Consider the following 22172-nt stretch of genomic DNA (forward strand, 5'->3'; position numbering starts at 1 on the left):
GAAATGGAACATTCGTCTTTGATCCCGCAGTGCAGCATAACTGTGGCACTTGGGTTTTACTTTTTTCCTCCTCCATAGCCAAGCCCTAAAGTCTGTAAGCTCTCTTATCTTTATAGGTGGGAGGGTTGCAGTGGAGCACGTGGTTTAAACACAACCTTAGCCAGAAACTGGTACCCAAGATAGATGGACAAATCTGGTGTCCAGGGGGCACCATCCCTGACCTGGCTGACCACTCTGAGAGTGGCTCCTTACCCCTCATTGAACAGCTCTGGGAATGGGACCGTCTCCAGCACCACAAGTGTGTTAACTCACTTTGTCATCGTAACAACTCTGGGCAGAAGGCGTCGTTATTCTCTCCATTTTATGGTAGAGAAAACTGAGGTGCTGAGAAGTCACTTTGCCAAACTCACGGGCCCAGCATAGATGGCAGAGTTGGGATTCAAGGCCAGTGCCGACATCCACACCCATAACAATGGTGTAGCACAGCCGTCTCTCCCAATGGGGGGCTGAGCTTTTTGGAAGCTGGTCCGGTGTTTACTTGCTGGCTAAGGGTGGGTCATCAGATGATGTGTGCCAGAGGGTCAGCCAGGGAGAGCTGCTGCCTGGGGGCTGACTTAGGACACCACCTTTCGATCAGAATAGAAGCTACTGAAAGCCAAGATTTGTTTGTTTGTTTGTTTTAACTAAGACCAAATCTGAGTGAGCTTTTTAAAGAAAATTATAGTTCTCTAGAGAATTAGAAAGTTTGTTCATAAGACCTCTGCCCTCTGAGATTGGGGTGTGAGTGGATCGTGCTCCTGGCTTTCACCACCATCCAAAGCCTTGGGCAAGACAGGATTCTTCTAAGGTCTGGGTCAGCTCCTTCCATTGGCTCCGCGTGGGGCCCACCCCTTCCATTTAGACCCAAGAATTCTCTACCGACAACACGAGATTTCAAGAGTCCTTTTCTTCGGGCCGCGCCTGTGGCTCAGTCGGTAAGGCGCCGGCCCCATATACTGAGGGTGGCGGGTTCAAACCTGGCCCCGACCAAACTGCAACCAAAAAATAGCCGGGTGTTGTGGCGGGTGCCTGTAGTCCCAGCTACTCGGGAGGCTGAGGCAAGAGAATCGCTTAAGCCCAGGAGTTAGAGGTTGCTGTGAGCTGTGTGAGGCCACGGCACTCTACCGAGGGCCATAAAGTGAGACTCTGTCTCTACAAAAAAAAAATAAATAAAGAGTCCTTTTCTTCAACTGAACCAGTAGAGTTGGGATGAGTGGTGCCTTACTCTGCTGATAAACATGAAGGGTAAGCATATCACTCTGTAGGACACTATCATTTTTTTTAAATGTGGGTTTTTTTATTTTTGAGACAGCCTCACTGTTGCCCAGGTTAGAGTGCAGTGGCATCATCACAGCAACCTCAAACTCCTGGGCTCAAGCCTCCTGCCTCAGCCTCCCGAGTAGCTGGGACTATAGGTGCCTGCCCCCTTGCCCAGCTAATTTTTCTATTTTTAGTAGAGATGGGGGTCTCATTCTTGTTCAACCTGGTCTTGAGCTCCTGAGCTCAAGCAATCCACCTGCCTTGGCCTCCCAAAACGTGAGCCACTACACCTGGCCCCCCAAAAGGGTTTTTAATCAAACTGAAAATAAGTATTGGTGAGAGCAGAGAGAAACTGGAGCCGTCACGCACTACTACGGAAATGTAAAGTGGTGCTGCCCCTGTGAAGAAGGCACACAGGACCCAAAGTTCAAAAGAAAAGTGGAAACAGACCCCCAAACACTGGTACGTGAGTGTTCACAACAGCATTAGCCACATCAGCCAAAAGATGGAGATACCCCAGATGGCCATCAGTAGACTGACGGATAAACGAAATGTGTCTGGTCATACGATGGCATAGTACTCAGCCATGTTAAGGAGTCACGTACTGACCCTTGTTGCAACACGGATAAGCCTCTAACACTATGCACAGAGAAAAAAGGCAGTCACAAAGGGCCACATACTGTAGGACTTCATTTATATAAATGCCCAGAGGACAGGCAAACTCCAGAAACAAAAAGTAGATGGCTGGTTACCAAGCTGAGGGGAAGGGGAAGAGGGAGTGACAGCTGATGGGTACAGCGTTTCCTTCCGGGTGGTGAAAAAACTTGGAACTAGATAGAGGTGGTTGCACAACGCTGTGAACGTGCTACATGCTGCTGAATTGTTCCTCTGGCATGGTTTATGTTGGGCCAATTCTACCTGAATTTTTTAAAGTGAGGCAGAGAAGACAGGGAGTAATATTGAGAAAATGGGGAATCTCCTTCTATACCCAAAGCAGGGTAGAGGAAGGGAGAGGCTGCAGGGGTGAGTTAGAGATGCCCTCGGGGCACTCTGGAGTCACCCCCAGTGTGTGCCTCAGCCAGTGTTCACCGAGATCCCGTGTGTCCACCCCAGACCTAACCTTGGCATTAGGGACTTGGAAGGAGCCTTTTAAGGTGTCACTCCAGCCTCTAAAACTGTTTTTCTGTAGTTTCTCTATTTTTTTTTTTTTTTCTAGAGACAGAGTCTTGCTCTGTTGCTCAGGGTAGTCTTGAACTCCTGGCTCAAGCAATCTTCCCACCTTGGCCTCGCAAAGTGCCCAGGTTACTGGCACAAGTCAGTGCTGGGCCAAATTAGATTCAATAGGAAGCTGCCTTCCAGTTAAAAGCCCAGGTCCCGGAGCCAACCTTGGGTTCTGATCCAGTGTCCACCACTAAGTCATCCACTAGCTAGGGGACAGTAGCAGGGACCCATGGCCACAGGGTGGTGGTGAGAACTGAACAAGTCACCTCATGGCAGTGCTGAGAGCCACGGTTGGTCACATTGAGCCTCCATGCTGGGTGTGGTACTTTTGCCTCTGAGCTCCATCAGTGCTGGGAGTTGTAAACTTCCCACTTCTGCACACTGTCACAGCTGCCAGCTGGGTGGGAAGGGACCCCCGGCTCACCCTTAGCTGCCCGGGCTGGAGAAGAGGTGGGTGCCGGACACTTCCCAGCCTGGGACTCTTACTGTAAGGGTGGCAGTATTTTCGTCCAGCAGGATATACTTATCAGCCATGGCCAAGAAAGGAAAAACACAGTTTTCAGCATGGCCAGGGAGCAGCTGCCATCACTGCCCATGTGTGCCCAGCACGGGGTGGAGGAGGGAGGGGGCGCAGCTTGCTTTGGCTCGCTTCCCTCCTGTCCTCTAAGCTGCCCAGGGCCAGCATCCATGGAGCACCTACCCTCCCAGGCCCCGTGGAGGGTCCTCTACACTTACTGGTTACACCCACAATATTCTCACATGGTCTTCATCACCCTCACTCAACAGATTCTGAGAAAGTCACAAGCTATTAAGTAACTCGCTCCAAATCATAGAGCTGGGATTTGGAGCCAGGTCTGCCTGATACCCGTGTTCTTTCTACAACCATCCTTACCCTTCATGCCATCTCTGTGTCATTAGACACCATACAGTGAGACCAGCACTGACAGAAGCTCCCTCCACTCCAACAGACTCCAGAGACGCGGGCAGAAGAGCCTGAGGTTCTCACCTCTGCTGCAAGACAACCTCGAGACAGCCCAACCCTGTGGTAGAGGGAATGATGCCCCTGCCCCCTAAATACAGCCACATCCTGATCCCAGAACCAGTGAATGTGTCCCCTGGTGTGGCAAAAGAGGCTTTGCAGATGTGATTAAGGATTTTGAGATGGAGGGGTGTATTCTCAATGGCCAGGTGGGCCCAGTGTGATCACGAGGGTCCTAAGGGGAAGCAGGAGGGTCAGAGACAGGAGGTGTGGCAGCAATCTCAAAGGTCGGCATATTCAGGGCTGAAGGGCAAAGAATGAAGGCAACTTTTTTTTTTTTTTTTTGAGACAGAGTCTCACTTTATGGCCCCCGGTAGAGTGCCGTGGCCTCACAGCTCACAGCAACCTCCAACTCCTGAGCTTACGCGATTCTCTTGCCTCAGCCTCGCGAGTAGCTGGGACTACAGGCGCCCACCACAACGCCCGGCCATTTTTTTTTTTTTGGTTGCAATTTGGCCGGGGCCGGGCCTGAACCCGCCACCCTCGGTATATGGGGCCGGCGCCTTACCGACTGAGCCACAGGCACCGCCCGAATGAAGGCAACTTTTAGAAGTTGGGAAAGGCAGGGAAGCAAACCCACCCTGAAAGCCTCCGGAAGGAACACAGCCCGGCCCACACCTTGGTTGTCATCCAATGAGACCAGTGTTGAATTCTGGCCTGGCAGATAAAGCATTTGTATTGTTTTAAGCCATTACGTTTGTGGTCGTTTGTTACAGCCACAAGGACTGTCCACAGCCCCACCCTCTGGAAACTGGAATTTGATGAACCTGGAGGGGACCCAGCAATAGGATGCAGGTGGGCCGAGAACCTTCCTTCTCGGGACATCTTGGAAATGATATGTCTGCTTCAGACATGCCAGGGCTCTGGGCAGAGCCTGCTGGTCCTAGTCTCTCCAGATCTGGGCTGTTCAAACTTTATACTTTCCAGAGGCTACCACAGAAGACCTGGGCCCACCTGAGTTGCCGGGGGTCTCTCCTTACCCAAGCAGCAAGGGCGGAAGCTGTCCTCACCAGTAATCTCCACGGATCCCTCTCAACTGCTGTAGAAACCCACCCCCAAGTCCTGGTCCCTACATTTTGCAGTCTGATTCCCCGTCGCCAGCATCTTTGGAAAGGCTTCCCTGTCGCTCCGCAGCTTCAAACCTCTGCTGCTGCCCCACTGCTTTGAAAATGGAACTGTCACCATGTGGTCTCTGAGCCACTGCAAAGTGTCTCTTACACAGCACCAGCTTCTTCCCGTGCTCGCCCTCCAGCCCTGGGGGCCCTCTGTGACCTCAGGACATCAGCATTTACGTGTCTTTCCCCCTAACACCCTTGCCTGCCAGCTTGTCATGCTTTAGGGCACAGCGGAAGCAATGTTGCCTCTTCACAAACAACATCTCTGCACCTGTCCTCCAACCGTGAAAACACCATGGAGGACATAGTGGTTACAAAAGAGAAGCAAAAGTATATGGAGAAATATCAAACACCAATAACCAAACTTGGGCTCAACCCAGTCCATTTGCACTGTTGCAGTTCTGTTAGACCCACGGATCGGGGAGAGGTTTCACTCCCAGTTCTCTCCCATCAGAACGATGATTGCTGAAGAGGCCTCATGCAGTGAGTGCGCTGCCTCAGTGTTAGGAATCCTTAGGGAGAGGTGACCACAGTGCCCCATGGAGGAGGGACAGCTCCTGCCCAGCAAATGCTCCACTGCTGGGCAGAAATTGGGCTTTGGGTGGCCATGTCTTCTGATCAAAGAAGCTGGAAAAGCTGGAGGTTTACATGAAATGCTTTGGTTTCTGCATTTGAAGTTAAGTTTTTTCAAAAACATTTAGTCTTAATACTGTGTATTGGGCGAGTAAATACATGTCTGCAGGCCCGATTTCTGATTTCTGCCCTAGTTTGACACTTGGTTCATTTGTTTCCTGGTCTTTAGTAGACTCAAAAATAGGGCCATATTCTTTTACAGATGTTCTTATCAAAAAACGGGAATAAATTTTCCCTTTTGCTTGGTTCTGGGCTGATCCTGTGACTCACAATGCCAGAATGGCCTTGCAGATCGGCCTTGGGTTTCTTGAAACCTGACCACTGTGTAGGGAGGCCCTCAGGCCGGACGATTTCAACAAGAAGAGACCGCATGGACACAGAGGCCTAGCTGACAGTCACACCAAAGCCCCAGACATGTGAGTGGGGCCACCCCAAACTCCTCAATCCTGACGGGAGGTGCCTGACAACAGCTGGGCCTGGCAGTGACCTCAGCTAAGACCAGCAAAAGAACCACCCAGCTGAGCCCAGCCCATGTTGCAAAATTGTGAGGAAACAAATGATTGGTCATTTTAAGACAAATGTCATGGGATATTTGTAATGCAGCGGTAGATAACTGATATAACCTGTCATTATCTTTGTTTACTTTTTGTCTCTCTTCTCTGCCCATGGACCTTGTCTGTCTTGTTCACTCTCCAGGTCCTATTACTCATAAAATACCCAGTAGGCGCTCAATAAATATTTGTTGAAAGAATGAATAAATGAATGTTTAAATCAACAAACACTTGCAGTGCCAACTCCTTGTCACAAGACACCAAGTTAGAGATGGGAGTGAACCAGTCCCTCCATGAAACCCAGACCTTCCTAGACCCATTCCTCATCTTCCAGCATGCTATTTTCAAGAGACAGTTTGAGACCAGGTGCAGTGGCTCACACCTGTAATCCCAGTACTCTGGAAGACTGAGGCAAGAGGATTTCTTGAGGCTAGGAGTTTAAGACCAGCCTGAGCAAGAGCAAGACCCTGTCTCTGCTGAAAATAGGAAAAATAGCCAGGCGTTTTGGCGGATGCCTGTAGTTCCAGCTACTTGAGAGGCTGAGGTAAGATCACTTGAGCCCAAGAATTTTTTGTTGCTGTGAGTTATGATGCTACGGCACTCTATCCAGGGTGTCACAGTGAAACTTTGTCTCAAAACAACAGATAATTTAAGGAGGTCCCTTGGACCCCTGGCTAACATTTCAGCTCATCTCATTCTAACACCCAAACAGACTAGAAAAGATAGGGCTTCACACTTAGGCAAATGTGGGCTTGAATTCTGGAACACCCCTCCAAGCCACAGTTGAATGGGATCAGAGGTTAGTACTGGAAGGGCAGCCAGGAGGCTCACACATCAGCCAGCCTGAGCCTGCTGCTGGGGTTCCCACTCATGCAGACCCACCTGTGCCATTATTATCACCATCCTAGCCTGTGAGGTACTTTGAGGTGAGGGAATGACCCAGAGAGTCCTTTGAAGTCATATTACCATCTTTTGGGGAAGAGGGATTTAAGTGACTTGGGAGGGAGGAGTGAGCCAGACATGAGCCCCGGCTGGAGCTTGGCCTCAATCTGCCCCTACATCCTTGCTGGACCCAAATTTCATTTTCTGGCACATCCTGGGAATTCAGGGACCAGTCATGTGGGACTGAGAAAAAAACAGGGTGGATTCTTTCTGAGCCCTTGGCAGATAGAGGCAGGGCTGGGTGACTTCATGTGTATTAGGGACTTTCAGGATGGGACAAAGCCTGTCTTTATTTCAGGGCTGATGACCTGCGTCTGAGTGGGTGACCTGCCTCCAAAGGCAGAGGAGATGCAAAGGCTTGATGTTGAGTAAAGAGTGACACAGATGCCAAGGGCATCCAAGCAGTCCTCCAGCATTTCCTGACACCTGTCAGGTGCTGCCCACTGTACCCCGGGCCTGGGATGCAGCCCTGCCATGGGGACTTCTCACAGCCTGGGGCTTCTCACCTTGCTTGAACATCAGGATCACCTGGGGAGTGCTGACTTGCACTGAAGCCAATTAATGACCAATTAAATCAGGACCTGCCCCATCCCTCCCCACTGAGGCCACACATGAGTATGTGTCTAAAGCTCCCAGGGTGAGGGTGGCATCTGTGGCTCAAGGAGTAGGGTGTCGCCCCATATACCTGAGGGTGGCAGGTTCAAGCCTCAGCCCTGGCCAAAAAATAAAAATAAAAAAATAAAGCTCCCAGGGTGATTTGCAGCCGGGCTGAGAATAATGAAAGCCCATATTTTTTTGAGCAGTTACCTTGTGCCATGCTCTAAGAATTTTATATACATAAATGTTAGTTCCTTTACTCTTCACATGAGCCCTCCAAGGTAAGTGCTATTATCGTTTTCTCTATTTTACAGAGCTCTGTTGACAGCTGTTAGGAGTTGTTGCAGCCATGCAAATAATTTTAGTCCTGTGATTCTCCTGGACAGCTGTGAATCCTAAATAAAAGATGCCCTACAAGACAGCCTGGGGGGTGGCCTGGGGTGGGGTAGCTAGGAGTACCACTGGGTAGACCTCTGTTTATGGGGCTGTAGAAACTTTGCACAGGCTCTTCCACCTGTGTCTTCGTTCTCACACTAGGGGATCAGCCCTCTGCTCCCAGTCACTGGCTCTCGGCCCCCTCCTGGGCCACATTCTGGCCACAATCCCCCAAATGTCCAATTCCTGAGGCCTGTCTAGGCAGCTGACAGCTGCTGTGAAAGTGTCCAGCAGAGGGCGCCCCTAACCCACAAGGGCTCGCAGCTCTGGTCCAGCAGGGCCTGGGAGGCAGAAGTGACCCTTCCCAGCCAGGTCCGGTGCAGAAGGACCTTTGGACACTGGGCAGGGCTGGCAGTTGTGGAGAGGTACTACAGGAAGGACCTCCTGCACCTCTTCTCAAGGCTGCCGGTGACTGTCCACAGGAACAGGAGGCTCTTGGGTGCACCCACCCCCTCCAATTACAGCAAAAGCAGGTTTGACTTTGAGGCTCCCAGCTGACCAAAAGGACCCAGGTCTTTGCCATGGGGGAGGTGGGGGCAGCCCCTGGGCAGTCTCTGCGGATGCAGGCTGTGCCCGAGGATGAATCTGGCGATGATGAGACCTGTCAACTCTGCTTCCAGAAGAGCTCTAGGATGTCTCTCTGAGGGGCAGGTGTGTGCTGGCCAGGGCTCACTTGGCTGTCCTGCCCTTGAGGCTGGAGTCCCAGACATGTGACCGTGTCAAGGACATGGGCCCTGGTCCGTAGGAATGGTGACAATGATCACAAAGGGCCTGCCCTGGGGCTTTGCTAGGAGAATTGTGCTCACCTTGCCTGGCGGGGCTGCAGCGGGGTTGGTTGCACTCAACCGTCTTCCTCACAACCCATTTGTAGTTCAGGTGAATGTCTCTTCTTCTCTCAGCCCCGAAGAAGACCCTAGCCCACCCTGGATGAACCAGGCCACAGCTGTGCCCTCTGACAATCCCCAGTACCACTGCATGACCTGAGCCACCACTGTCCCCCCACACCCCAATGACTTCTGCAGGCTCCTAACTGGCCTCCTGGGCTAGTGTCGGCCCCTCCCATCCATTGGCTGCCCTGTGGCCAGACTGAAGCTGTAAAATGCAAATCTTATCACCTTTCTCTGGGCTCAGCATTCACCAACCATTTCCCAATAAAATCGAGGTTAGGTTCAATCTTGGGTGACCTGGCCAATGTCTGGCCCTCCAGCCTACCCCTCTCATAGTGACAGGGGTCACCAGCAGGAATTCTGAACACCTCAAAATTTGACTTTTAAATATTTGCACATTTATTGAACAAAGAAACTACTTTTTTTCTTTTTAAATTTTTTTTTTTTTTTTTTTTTTGGAGACAGAGCCTCACTCTGTTGCCCTGGGTAGAGTGCTGTGGCATTATCCCAGTACATAGCAGCCTCAAACTCATGAGCTAAAGAGATCCTCTTGCCTCAGCCTCCAGAGTAGCTGGGACAACAGGTGCTTGCTGCAAGGCCCCATTAGTTTTCTATTTTTTATAGAGACAGGGTCTCACTCTTGCTCAGGCTGGTCTTGAACTCCTGAACTCAGGAGATCCACCTGCTTCAGCCTCCCACAGTGCTGGGATTACAAGGCTGGAGCAGGTGAGTCACCAGGGCTGTCGAGCAGGTCGGTGTACTCTGCCCAAGTAACCTGTTAACTTACAGGAAATGTCTCTCATTGACGTTTTTCTGCTGTCATCAGCCGGTGAACTTAGTCCCTCACACTCCTTAGAGGGTGACTGCCGCTTACGTGGATTCAGGTTCAAAGTCTTGTTCTCTTCAAAGAGCCTTAACCTTTCCAGCCCAGTTCAGGGTTGACCGTGAGCTCACGGGCTCCCTGCAAGACTGAAAGTCTTCACCACCTGACGTGTTTTTGCGAACCCAGGCGGGTTTGTGCCAGGCAAAGGTGCTTGCTAGGTTTCCACCTGGAGGAGGTGGCACGATTTTTGGCCCCGCTGTCCTGATTCATTCCTGTGGTATGCCAGCTTCTTGCTGATGTGCCCACGACTGTTCCAGGCTCACCCATCGCTCCGGACTCACCCATCACAAAACCATTCCCTGGACTCCTGATGCAGGCCTCGCAAATTTTAGACCCACAGGCCATTCTTTGCATGAAACTAATATTTTGTTATGTGCCTTTCTATCTTGAAGTTGAATTCATAGGTATGTAATTCACCTCTACATGTGATTTTAGGAACATGGATCTCATGCCCTAATTATAATAGGCAACATAAAGGAGAATTAAGAGGAAGGAAATTTGCCATAAAATCCTGTTGGGGACTCTGGATGCTCCCTGAGGCTGACAATTGCCACTGTTCAAGAACCCCAAAGCCGACAGCCACAGGTGTGCCCGGTCCGTGACTCAGACATTACAGGCAGGAAGGCTGTGGGTGACGTGATTCTCCAAAATGGTGACCAACTCTTGGTTAAAGTCCAAATGAAACAGAGAACAACTTTCCCTCAATTTACACAGTGGTTGCACGTCTGGAAAACTCAGGGGCTAATAAAACTGAGTGGGAATAAAAATTGCATTTATATGTAAAATGGAGAGATTCCAGACACAGATAATCCCAAGCCGAGTTTCACCTACATGAGTGTTGAGAGAGATAGCAGACCATCCTGTGGGGCGTGGGCCCTTTCCCTGTCTGAGGGGACCGTCCCCACATTGAGGGACATCTGGCTCTCCTGCCTACTGCCACCACCAAATGCAGGTGGCTCCCACTCACATCACAGGGGCAAATTTCCATCCCTGATAGGGATAGTCCTGCCCCCAGGAGCCCACCCTGACCCCTTCAGACTGAGGAAATGCCCTTCCTGGCCCTCTGGCCCCTCTCCACACCTTGAGAACCTGGTTACCTTGTGCCTCTCCCTACCCACTCCCCCTGGGAGTCAGAAGCCTTCATCCTTCACCATCAAATCCCACTTCAGCCCCAGTACCTGGTATTCAGTAGACACTCGATAGATGTTTGTCAAAGACATGAATCTCGAATGGGGCCCACTCCATCCTCACAACCATCCCAAAAATAAGCACTAATCTTATTCCCCTTTTTCAGATGAGGAAACTGAGGCTCAGAGAATCAGGTCATCCAGAGGATGAGGACACCAAGCTGGCATTTCAAATTCTCTAGATAGGCCCCCCTGCTCAATACCTACGGCGGCTTCCTGGGAAGACTCAACCTCCAGGCCACCACCCACCTCTTCACACAGCCAGCCCTTTCTGGCAGATGGCCCTGGGCACCCACAGATCTGTTCCTGCTCCCTGAGCACAGCCAGTGTCCCCCCTGCCTTCACCGCTCCTCCCCATCTCTCTCTTCACTGCCCTTCCAGGCCCCTCCCCCAGTAAAGGAGCCTCTCCCCGTCACAGGGCCCTGCGCTGTGCGGCCAGAGTGTCGGGCCTGTGCTCCAGCCTTTGATCCAGTGTGTGACAGGCTCGGAGCCTGGCCTGTGGCCCATTTGTGGTGACAGTGTGCCTGGACCTCACCCACGTGCTTGCGCTGAGCAAGTATGAACACACCCAAGAGATCAGAGCAGCTGTGCCAGGGGCTCCCCCTCTACTCATCCATGCCGACGGGGCTGCAGGCAGTGGTGGGGCTCAGTGCATCTGGTCACCACCATTGCCCCGGCCTTGAATCCGGCTCACCCAGGATAGGGTCTGGCCGCACAGGCTCATTTCCAGCCACGAGCAGATTCAGAGTCACCCTGAGTTGGTCACAATGGATGAGGAGCAAGATGGGGCGTTAGTGGAGCCCTTGGCCTTGGGTTGCAGAAGACACAGCCGTCTTCTTCCTTAATAGGCATCAGCCACATTTTGCTAACCATTTAGCCTCTCTGAGCTTCCGTTTCCCCACCTGTAAACTGAAAGTTTGGAAGAAGATGATCTCACAGTTCTTTCTCTCTCCGTTTTTAAATTTTAGAATTCACCCAACAGATATTTTTTGAGCACCTACTGTGTGCCCAGTGGGGAGATGCGTGAGATATACTCCCTACCCTCCATTTCCATTTAATTTTTCTCCTTAATTTCACAATATCTAATATACTTTTAATTTTGTTTTCGTCTTCTCTGCTTATCTCTGCCAGCCTGCAGAGCAGGGCTGGGCATACAGTAAGCACTCAATAAATAGTTGTTGAGTGAATGAATTAAAAATTGAACTGTTGGGGGAGGCGGAGCAAGATGGCAGCCGAGTAACAGCTTCCTTGCATCTGGGCACCGTGAGTCTGGGGATATAGGACTCCAGGCATCTCTGGCTGGTGGGATCTGCCTATCATCACCCCTGAGAGGATACAGGGAGTCAGCGAGAGACTTCTGGACCCCAAGAGGAGGACTAAAACAGTGGAAAACCCGCAAGTGGTCGCGTGTGTTCAATCCGTCTTAACCCGCCTGCAACTGTAAGTTCAGTAGCAGCGAGACTGCAAACCAGAAAGGCCTTACCTGTGAATTGTTTTGGTGTCTTTGGACTTGGCACTCAGCTGAACTTCCTTGGGGAGAGCCTGAGCGGGAGTGCGGAGAACTTTGGCCTTTGTCTAGGGCCCCAGTCTGAGCCGCTGAGTCAGACGGAGCTAATAGTGTTTGGCTCTGGGTCACAGGCAGACATTGTGAACCATCTGCCCCGGCAAGCTCCGCCCTCAGGGTCGCAGAGCTGGAATTGGGTGGGAGCTGGTAACCCAGCGACCAAGTAGCCTAAGGGCGGGGTCTGAGCCGCCTTGCAGCCCTAACCCTCGGGGGCAGAGGGAAACCAGTTTTGACACACAGGGTAAGTGGATAGCCACTTCAGCAGTGATTCCAGCGACAAGCACTTCCCTGAGAAAGCTTCTGCTCAGTAAGTGAACAAGTTCAAAGTGCCTTTTAAGTGGGCTGAAGAGAGATTTAGGGTGTCTACCTGCTGGGGTTTGAGAAACTAGCAGCCTCCAGTCGTATCAGAATTGTGATTAACATCTCATACCCCAGAAGACCATGTGTTGCCCAGACAATATTCAATAACATATACATACTCCTTGGTTTTTGGTTGTGTGTTTTTTTTTTTTTTTTGGTTTGGTTGTTTTTTTTGTTTATTTTGATGTTGTGGATTGTTGTTTTGTTTTTTAAGTTCAACCTTTTCCATACAGATCCTTTTTCTTTCTCAATTTTTCTAGTTTAATTATAATTTCCCATTGCTGCCTATTTCAATAATTAGAACTTCATTTTTGTTAGTGTTTCTACCGCTATTATTTGTTTTTTCCAGCCAATTTTATCCTGTAAAGTTTTCTGTTTGCTTGTTTTGGTTTGATTTATAGCATTTTTGTCTTTCCTCTCTACTTGGTGGAGGTGGGGTACTGTGTCTGATCAGGTTAGCAAAGAGCTGCTGACCTCAAGGGAACCACCCAACTGGGCACCCCCAGAAGGTGGGGTTTTTTTTAAGGTTGTATCAAAGTACCCTACTGTACACCTATATTGCTCTGTCTCCCTCTTTCTGTGCCTCTCTTCTTTTTGTCAATATTCCTTTTACCCACCCCATCTCCTTTCTCTATTTTTCTTTTCTTTTCCTTATCACTCAGTCCTCCTTTCTTTCATCCCTTTTTTGCTCTTCAACCTTCTCACCCTTCTGGTCCTGTAACCCTTAGTCCACAGGCACGAGAACTTAAAGAGCAAGAGGAAGTGAAAGGAAAATTAGGGCAAGGAAACAGATAAAAGAAATCGCCCATGAGGAAGAATCAGCAGAAAACTCAAGGCAACATGAAGAACCAGTCCAGAACAACCCCGCCAAGGGACCCTGAGGTAGCTACTGCAGAGGATTCCACCTATACAGAAATGTTAGGAATGACAGAAAGGGAATTTAGAATACACATGTTGAAAACAATGAAAGAAATGATGGAAACAATGAAGGAAACTGCTAATAAAGTGGAAAATAACCAAAAGGAAATCCAAAAACAGAATCAAATCAGAGATGAACGATATGAAGAATATAAAAAGGATATAGCAGAGCTGAAGGAAATGAAACAGTCAATCAGGGAACTTAAAGATGCAATGGAAAGTATCAGCAACAGGTTAGACCATGCAGAAGAAAGAATTTCAGAGGTAGAAGACAAAGTTTTTGAGATAACTCAGATAGTAAAAGAGGCAGAAAAGAAGAGAGAGAAAGCAGAACGCTCACTGTCAGAATTATGGGACTTTATGAAGCGTTCCAACATATGAGTTATAGGAATTCCAGAAGGGGAAGAAGAATGCCCCAGAGGAATGGAAGCCATACTAGAGAATATTATAAAAGAAAATTTCCCAAATATCACCAAAGATTCTGACACACTGCTTTCAGAGGGCTATCGGACCCCAGGTCGCCTCAACTCTAACTGAGCTTCTCCAAGACACATTGTGATGAACCTGTCCAAAGTCAAGACAAAAGAAAAGATTCTGCAAGCTGCCAGGAGTAAGCACCAGTTGACCTACAGGGGCAAATCCATCAGAGTGACCGCAGACTTCTCTAATGAAACATTTCAAGCAAGAAGACAATGGTCATCTACCTTTAATCTACTTAAACAGAACAATTTCCAGCCCAGAATTCTGTACCCTGCTAAGCTAAGCTTCAAAATTGACGGAGAAATCAAATCATTTACGGATATACAAACATTGAGGAAATTCGCCACAACAAGACCAGCTCTACAGGAAATACTTCAACCTGTTCTGCACACTGACCACCACAATGGATCAGCAGCAAAGTAAGAACTCAGAAATTAAAGGACAGAACCAAACCTCCACACTGATGCAAAAGATAAAACTAAGCAATGGACTCTCACAAAATAAGACGAATAGAATACTACCACACTTATCAATTATCTCAATAAATGTTAATGGCTTGAATTCCCCACTGAAGAGACATAGATTGGCTGACTGGATTAAAAAACACAAGCCATCCATTTGCTGTCTGCAAGAAACACACCTGGCTTCAAAAGACAAATTAAAGCTCTGAGTCAAGGGTTGGAAGACAATTTTTCAGGCAAATGGAATTCAGAAGAAAAGAGGAGTTGCAATCTTATTTTCAGGTACATGTGGTTTTAAAGCAACTAAAGTCAAAAAAGACAAAGATGGTCACTTTATATTGGTCAAGGGAAAAATACAACAAGAAGACATTTCAATTCTAAATATCTATGCACCCAATTTAAATTGCTGCTCCCAGATTCTTGAAACAGACCTTACTCAGTCTGAGCAATATGATATCTGATAATACCATAATAACAGGGGACCTTAACACTCCTCTTACAGAGCTGGACAGATCCTCTAAACAGAAATTAAACAAGGATATAAGAGACTTAAATGAGACCCTAGAACAACTGTGCTTGATAGACGCATATAGAATACTCCATCCCAAAGATAAAGAATATACATTCTTCTCATCACCCCATGGAACATTCTCCAAAATTGATCATATCCTGGGACACAAAACAAATATCAACAGAATCAAAAGAATTGAAATTTTACCTTGTATCTTCTCAGACCATAAGGCACTAAAGGTGGAACTCAACCCTAACAAAAATGCTCGACCCCACCCAAAGGCATGGAAACTAAACAATCTTCTGTTGAATAACAGATGGGTGCAGGAAGAAATAAAACAGGAAATCATTAACTTCCTTGAGCATAACAACAATGAAGACACAAGCTACCAAAACCTGTGGGATATTGCAAAAGCAGTTTTGAGAGGAAAATTCATCGCTTTAGATGCCTACATTCGAAAAACAGAAAGAGAGCACATCAACAATCTCACAAGAGATCTTATGGAATTGGAAAAAGAAGAACAATCTAAGCCTAAACTCAGTAGAAGAAAAGAAATATCCAAAATCAAATCAGAGATCAATGAAATAGAAAACAAAAGAATCATTCAGAAAATTAATGAAACAAGGAGGTGGTTTTTGACAAAATAAATAAAATAGATAAACCATTGGCCAGACTAACGAGGAATAGAAAAGTAAAATCTCTGGTAACCTCAATCAGAAATGATAAAGGGGAAATAACAACTGATCCCACAGAGATACAAGAGATCATCTCTGAATACTACCAGAAACTCTATGCCCAGAAATTTGACAATGTGAAAGAAATGGATTGATATTTGGAATCACACCCTCTCCCTAGACTTAGCCAGGAAGAAATAGAGCTCCTGAACAGACCAATTTCAAGCACTGAGATCAAAGAAACAATAAAAAAGCTTCCAACCAAAAAATGCCCTGGTCCAGATGGCTTCACTCCAGAATTCTATCAAACCTTCAAGGAAGAGCTTATTCCTGTACTGCAGAAATTATTCCAAAAAATTGAGGAAGAAGGAATCTTCCCCAACACATTCTATGAAGCAAACATCACCCTGATACCAAAACCAGGAAAAAACCCAAACAAAAAGGAGAATTTCAGACCAATCTCACTCATGAACATAGACGCAAAAATTCTCAACAAAATCCTAGCCAATAGATTACAGCTTATCATCAAAAAAGTCATTCATCATGATCAAGTAGGCTTCATCCCAGGGATGCAAGGCTGGTTTAACATACGCAAGTCTATAAACGTTCCATATTAACAGTGGCAAAAATAAAGATCACATGATCCTCTCAATAGATGCAGAAAAAGCACTTGATAAAATCCAGCATCCTTTTCTAATTAGAGCACTGAAGAGTATAGGCATAGGTGGCACATTTCTAAAACTGATTGAAGCTATCTATGACAAACCCACAGCCAATATTTTACTGAATGGAGTAAAACTGAAAGCTTTTCCTCTTAGAACTGGAACCAGACAAGGTTGTCCTCTGTCACCTTTACTATTCAATGTAGTGCTGGAAGTTCTAGCCAATACAATTAGGCAAGACAAGGAAATAAAGGGAATCCAAATGGGAGCAGAGGAGGTCAAACTCTCCCTCTTTGCTGACGACATGATCTTATACTTAGAGAACCCCAAAGACTCAACCACAAGACTCCTAGAAGTCATCAAAAAATACAGTAATGTTTCAGGATATAAAATCAATGTCCACAAGTCAGTAGCCTTTGTATACACCAATAACAGTCAAGATGAGAAGCTAATAAAGGACACAACTCCCTTCGCCATAGTTTCAAAGAAAATGAAATACCTAGGAATATACCTAACAAAGGAGGTGAAGGACCTCTATAAAGAAAACTATGAACTCCTCAGAAAGGAAATAGCAGAGGATATTAACAAATGGAAGAACATACCATGCTCATGGATGGGAAGAATCAACATTGTTAAAATGTCTATACTTCCCAAAGCAATCTACCTATTCAATGCCATTCCTATCAAAATACCAACATCGTACTTTCAAGATTTGGAAAAAATGATTCTGCGTTTTGTATGGAACCGGAAAAAACCCCGTATAGCTAAGGCAGTTCTCTGTAACAAAAATAAAGCTGGGGGCATCAGCATACCAGATTTTAGTCTGTACTACAAAGCCATAGTGCTCAAGACAGCATGGTACTGGCACAAAAACAGAGACATAGACACTTGGAATCGAATTGAAAACCAAGAAATGAAACTAACATTTTACAACCACCTAATCTTTGATAAACCAAACAAGAACATACCTTGGGGGAAAGACTCCCTATTCAATAAATGGTGTTGGGAGAACTGGATGTCTACATGTAAAAGACTGAAACTGGACCCACACCTTTCCCCACTCACAAAAATTGATTCAAGATGGATAAAGGACTTAAACTTAAGGCATGAAACAATAAAAATCCTCAAAGAAAGCATAGGAAAAACACTGGAAGATATTGGCCTGGGGAAAGACTTCATGAAGAAGACTGCCATGGCAATTGCAACAACAACAAAAATAAACAAATGGGACTTCATTAAACTGAAAAGCTTCTGTACAGCTAAGGAGACAATAACCAAAGCAAAGAGACAACCTACACAATGGGAAAGGATATTTGCATATTTTCAATCAGACAAAAGCTTGATAACTAGGATCTATAGAGAACTCAAATTAATCCACATGAAAAAAGCCAACAATCCCTTATATCAATGGGCAAGAGACATGATTAGAACTTTCTCTAAAGACGACAGACGAATGGCTAACAAACACATGAAAAAATGTTCATCATCTCTATATATTAGAGAAATGCAAATCAAAACAACCCTGAGATATCATCTAACCCCAGTGAGAATGGCCCACATCACAAAATCTCAAAACTGCAGATGCTGGCGTGGATGTGGAGAGAAGGGAACACTTTTACACTGCTGGTGGGACTGCAAACTAGTACAACCTTTCTGGAAGGAAGTATGGAGAAACCTCAAAGCACTCAAGCTAGACCTCCCATTTGATCCTGCAATCCCATTACTGGGCATCTACCCAGAAGGAAAGAAATCCTTTTATCATAAGGACACTTGTACTAGACTGTTCATTGCAGCTCAATTTACAATCACCAAAATGTGGAAACAGCCTAAATGCCCACCAACCCAGGAATGGATTAACAAGCTGTGGTATATGTATACCATGGAATACTATTCAGCCATTAAAAAAAATGGAGACTTTACATCCTTCGTATTAACCTGGATGGAAGTGGAAGACATTATTCTTAGTAAAGCATCACAAGAATGGAGAAGCATGAATCCTATGTACTCAATTTTGATATGAGGACAATTAATGACAATTATGGTTATGGGGGGGGAACAGAAAGAGGGAAGGAGTGAGGTGGGTGGGGCCTTGGTGTGTGTCACACTTTATGGGGGCAAGACATGATTGCAAGAGGGACTTTACCTAACAATTGCAATCAGTGTAACCTGGCTTATTGTACCCTCAATGAATCCCCAACAATAAAAAAAAAGAAAATACATAACATGATCTATTGAAAAAAAAAAAATTGAACTGTTGTCGGGGTCAAATGATCTACATGACACCTGGCGTCTTTATCCATCCTGACAAGGTCACAGTAACAACCATATAAAAACAATCTTCCGGGGGTGGGTGGCAGTTAACAAAATATTTCCGACACCTCTTTTGAACTTCTGAGCACTGAGGAGGCCATAGGTAGGTCACAGTAGCGTCACTTTCTGGAGGAGGAAAACAGCTGAGTGGACGGCCAGGGTTCTGTCCGCTGGTGACCAGAACAATGTTCACACTCTTTAGCTGCCATAAGCCCTCCCTCCCAGCCACAGCCAGCAACTCCCTGCTCCCTGGACATGCCTTTCTCTCATGCTTCTGTCCCTTTGCACTGTGGTTCCCTTTGCCTAGAAAAATCTCCGTCCCTCCCTCTCTACCAGGCACATCCCTGTTCTTCCCTCCAAATCCAGTGGAATGAGGCAGAGGCTGAGAGCTAATCAAGTTCAGGGCCAGTGCCCTGTGTCATGGATTTTATACAGGGCAGCCATGGATTTTATACAGGGCCCCCAATCCCCATCCCTGGCAAGCAGATAGACATTATCCCTGCAAAATCCCATCTGCTGCTGGAAAGTTCCTAGGAATTCCTAGGAACTTTTAATAATTTTTTAATAATTCCTAGGAAAGTTCCTAGGAATTCCTAGGAATTCCTAAGCACAAAAGTCGGTGGTTTTTTGTTTGTTTGAGACAGGATTTTGCTCTGAAGCCCCAGTTAGAATGCGGTGGTGTGATCACCTCTCACCCAGGCTCAAATGATTCTCCCACCTCAGCCTCACAAATAGGAGTACAGGGATGAGGGATGCCTTTCCACGCCCTGCCTAATTTGTCACAGTTTTTGTGGAGACAGGGCTCACTGTGTTGCCCTGGCTGCTCTCGAACTCCTGGCCTTAAGTGGTCCTTCCACCCCAGCCTCCCAAAGTGCTAGGATTATGGGTGTGAGCCACCACATCCAGCCACAAAAGATGTTTTTGTCACTCCACATCAAAAATATTTTATTTTATTTTATTGTTTTTGTTTTTGTGGAGGGAGAGTTTCACTTTAATGCCCTAGGTAGAGTGCCATGGCATCACAGCTTACAGCAACCTCCAACTCTTAGGGTCAAGTGATTCTCTTGCCTCAGCATCCCAAGTAGCTGAGGCTAGAGGTATGCACCACAACGCCTAGCAATTTTTTTTTTTTTTTTTTTGATTTTTGGCTGGGGCTGGGTTTGAACCCGCCACCTCCGGCATATGGGACCGGCGCCCTACCCCTTGAGCCACAGGCGCCGCCCACACCTAGCTATTTTTACAAATGAGGTCTCACTCTGGCTCAGGCTGGTCTCAAACTGTGAGCTTAGGCAATCTACCCACCTTGGCCTCTCAGAGTGCTAGGATTCAAATATATTTTTTTTTCTTTTTTTTTGGTTTTTTTTTTTTGGCCGGGGCTGGGTTTGAACCCGCCACCTCCGGCATATGGGACCGGCGCCCTACCCCTTGAGCCACAGGCGCCGCCCGGATTCAAATATATTTTAAAACGAAGTGTTTAGTCTTTGATAGGGGATCTCCTGCTCCATTATTATGTTTCAAGATGTACTTTTCAATTAAAAAATTAAATTATAAGTTACCATCAACCAAACAAATCTTAAGTGTATAGCATGTTCACTCTGAAACTACCACTGAGGTCAAGCCACAGAACTTGGCCCTACCCCACCCTCTCCCAGCCAATACCTCCAAGATTACCCCCATTCTGATCTCTATCATTTAAATCCATTTTGCCTGATCTTGAACTCCGGATGAATGGAATCAAGTTGGTTTCTTTCTTTCTTTCCTTCCTTTCTCCCTCTCCCTCTCTCTCCTTTTTTTCAGACAGGGTCTCACTCTGTTGCACCAGTCTAGCTCACAGCAACCTCAAACTCCTGGGCTCAAGTGATCCTTCTGTCTCAGCCTCCTGAGTAGCAGCAATTATAGGCATCCACCACAATGCCCAGCTAATCTTTCTATTCTTTTTTTTTTTTTTTTTTGTGGTTTTTGGCCGGGGCTGAGTTTGAACCTGCCACCTCCGGCATATGGGACTGGTGCCCTACTCCTTGAGCCACAGGCGCCACCCTATTCTTTTTTTTTTTTTTTTTTGAGACAGAGCCTCAAGCTGTTGCCCTGGGTAGAGTGCTGTGGCATCACAGCTCACAGCAATCTCCAACTCCTGGGCTTAAGCAATTCTCTTGCCTCAGCCTCCCAAGTAGCTGGGACCACAGGTGCCCACCACAACGCCTGGCTATTTTTTTGGTTGCAGCCGTCATTGTTGTTTGGCGGGCCCGGGCTGGATTTGAACCCACCAGCTCAGGTGTATGTGGCTGGTGCCTTAGCTGCTTGAGCCACAGGCACTGGGCCAATAATTTTTCTATTCTTAGTACGGATTGGGGTCTTGTTCTTGCTCAGGCTGGTCTCCAACTCCTGAGCTCAAGCAATCTTCTGGCCTCAGTATCCCAGAGTGCTAGAATTACAGGTGTCAGCCTGGGCCTACTTAACACATCTTAAGGATTATCCCTTACCAGGTACTTTGTGGCTGCCTCATTCTTTTTAACAGCTGTTGTATGAATGAACCATTTTTATCGTTTTGTTTGTTTGTTTATACAGAGTCTCACTTTGTCACCCTAGGGTTGAATACTATGGTGTCATCATAGCTCACAGCAACCACAAACTCTGGGGCTCAAGTGATCCTCCTGCCTCAGCCTCCTGAGTAGCTGGGACTATAGGCACTTGCCACAATGCTTGGCTAATATTCTAATTTTTTTGTAGAGATGGGGTCTTGCTCTTGCTCAGGCTGGTCTCAAACTCCTGAGTTTAAACCATCAATCCACCTGCCTCAGTCTCTCAGACTGCTAGGATTACAGGCATGAGCCACCACGCCTGGCCTGAATGAACCATTTTTAAATTTAAACATTCCCCTTTTGATGGACATTCAGGCTGTTTCTATCATTTGCTATTTCCAGCAGTGTGGCAAAGACCATTTTGCAAGATGTCTTTGTCCACATGCATGAGCGTAAAATTCCTAGCTTCCCTTCTTTGCTTTTTAGATGAAGATATAAGGAGATTAAACATTCTTTTTAATTTCTAAAAATATTCCTTTATTCCTACTATACTCACCACTCCATGGAATCCTTTTCAGTCTCATCCTCGATCAGAAGCACTTTGCAAAGTTGCAGGCACAGGGCGCTGCACCATCCTTTTAGTCTGTTCCATAAGATACTATGTTGCTACCCAGACATCAAAGTTACATTTTCACTGGGTAACAATGTCCCCAGGCAGAGGCTCATCATGCAGGAAGCCATTGCCGTACCTGGGCTCTTAGATTTATTTTCTCTTCCAGATAATGCTGCAGAGAACATTTTCTTTCCAATAGCCTTTTAATAAGAAAGAAAAAAAGGATAATTTCCTTAGAATAGATTTCCAGGCATAGTCTTATTCAAAGACTGTGAACAATTTCACGGCATTTGCTACAAGTTGCCAAATTG

Source organism: Nycticebus coucang, chromosome 2 (genome assembly GCF_027406575.1).
Source record: "Nycticebus coucang isolate mNycCou1 chromosome 2, mNycCou1.pri, whole genome shotgun sequence".
Taxonomy (NCBI): domain Eukaryota; kingdom Metazoa; phylum Chordata; class Mammalia; order Primates; family Lorisidae; genus Nycticebus; species Nycticebus coucang.